The 2,272-nt window shown below is 40.4% G+C and overlaps 1 non-coding gene across 1 annotated transcript; it reads left to right on the top strand.

Moving 5' to 3' along the window:
* Positions 1 to 230: 230 nt before the first annotated feature.
* On the top strand, positions 231 to 337 carry LOC119060104 (U6 spliceosomal RNA). Its single transcript, XR_005084521.2, has one exon. It is a non-coding gene; the product is annotated as a U6 spliceosomal RNA (small nuclear RNA).
* Positions 338 to 2,272: the final 1,935 nt, after the last annotated feature.

The raw sequence follows: 2,272 nt of genomic DNA, 5'->3' as shown, positions 1-2,272 counted from the left end.
AAAAAAAAAAAAAAAAGAAGTCACGTAAGCATTCTTATTTGATTGTTAAAGGTACTTCCACACCTCAGCAGTGCCTCACACATGGCCCATCACGCTTTACAGTCAGCCCTCTGCTCTGCCCTGCATTGGATGCTAAGAGGGCTGTGGAAGGGCCCAAACCTTGCTGTCTATTTTCCTGTCAATGAATTTTTAAAAAAGATCTTATTTATTTTTAGAGAAAGGGGAAGGGAGTCCTCGCTTTGGCAGCACATATACTAAAATTGGAACGATACGGAGAAGATTAGCATGGCCCCTGTGCAAGGATGACACGCAAATTCGTGAAGCGTTCCATATTTTTCACCTTTAACAGGAAGCTAAACAACAAAACAAACAAGCAAGCAGGAAAAAAAAAGACACTGAAATAGAGAACAAGGGGACAGTGACCAGAGGGGAGAAGGAAGGGAAGTTAAGGGGAAAAAGGGGGAGGGATTTGGAGGAACAAATAGGAAGGACACAGGGACGAGAACTAAGGGGGTGGAAATGGGAGGGAGGTGGGGAGCAAGGGGCGGGGGAGGCTGGGATGGGAAAAATAGACAAAAAACTGTACTTGAAAAATAACTAAATAAAATTAATTATAAAAAAAAAGAGGGGAAGGGAGAGAGAAAGCGAGTGAGAGAAACATCAGTGTGTGGGTGCCTCTAGCATGCCCCCTACTGGGGACCTGGCCTGCAATCCAAGCATGTGCCCTGACTGGGAATGGAACCAGTGACCCTCTGGTTCACAGGCCCACGCTCAATCCACTGAACTACACCAGCCAGGCTAATTTTTTTTGATATTTTATTTATTTTTAGAGAGAGGGTAAGAGAAGGGGAAAGAGAGGGAAAGGAACTGCAGTGTGTGATTGCCTCTCACATGCCCCTCACTGGGGACCTGGCCTGCAACCCAGGCATGTGCCCTGACTGGGAATCGAACTGCGCCCCTTTGGTTCTCAACCTGCGCACAATCCACTGAGCTACACCAGCCAGGTAATTTTTATAGTAAAAGTAAATAAAGTCTCTATCTATTATTATTTTTTAAACCCCAGCATGGCTTCTACAACATTTCAGAAGATTGTTCAATGAAAAGTGGACAGATGACTACTTTTTTTGTCAAGGCAAATAGTAAGGCACTCTGCTTAATTTGTAGGGGATCTGTGCAAGTTTTCAAAGACTATAACTTGAAAAGGCATTATATACAAAAACAGGCTGCCAAATTCAAGGCATATGAAGGATTATGTTGTAAGGACAAAATAGTGGAAAAGTCTGTCCTCTCAACAAAAATTCTTTCAAAAAGTTATAACTCGTGTAGCTCAGTGGATTGAGCGCGGGCCTGCGAACCAGACAATCGCGGTTCGATCCCAGTCAGGGCACACACTGGGGTTGCAGGCAGGTTCCCTGCAGGCCAGTTCCCAGCAGGGGACGCATGAAAGGCAACCATACATTGATGTTTCTCTCCCTCTCTCCTTCCCTTCCCCTCTAAAGATAAATAAATAAAAATCTTTAAAAAAAATATTAAAAAAAAAAAGTTATAACTCAGGTGGATCTATTGTAAAAACTAATTACATGGTAGCATATTTAATAGCAAAAAAATTAAAACCATTTACTGATGGTGAGTTTATTAAGCAATGCATAAAAAGCATGGCAGATATAACTTGCCCTGAAAAACAGGGGGATTATTTCTAAAATCAGTTTGTCTTGCCAGGAGAACTGAAGAAATTGGAAAATCTATCAAAAGAAATTTGGAGGGTAAAGCTGCTAATTTTGAATTTTATGCTTTGGCAATGGGTGATAACACTAATGCTAGAGATATGGCTCAATCTGCCATTTTTATTAGAGATCTTAATGATGAATATGATGTCACTGAAGAAATGGCATCTTCAGTGGCATTAAAAGACACAACTAAATCAAGAGATTTATAAGAAGCAGTAAAAAAATATGTTAAAATGCTTTTCTTTGTCCGTTGTCAATATATCTGGTATAGTTACTGATGGTGCCCCAGTGATGGCAGGTAAAAGAGAGGGGCTTGTAAAATTAATAGAAGATGATGCAATTGCTGCCCAAAACTAACATTTGATGAAGTATCATTGCATAGTACATCAAGGAAATTTATGCACACGAGCTTTAAAAATGGATAATGTACAAATCATCATCAAGACTGAATTTCCTAAGAGCTAAGGGATTGAATCATCCCCAATTCCAGGAATTCCTTAAAAGTACAGATGCTGACTATGGAGACATCATTTACTTTTTGGAAG

This window comes from Artibeus jamaicensis, unplaced genomic scaffold (assembly GCF_021234435.1).
Source record: "Artibeus jamaicensis isolate MK-2021 breed Jamaican fruit bat unplaced genomic scaffold, CSHL_Jam_final contig_1686, whole genome shotgun sequence".
Classification (NCBI taxonomy): Eukaryota; Metazoa; Chordata; class Mammalia; order Chiroptera; family Phyllostomidae; genus Artibeus; species Artibeus jamaicensis.
This window is presented reverse-complemented; position numbering and strand designations above follow the sequence as displayed.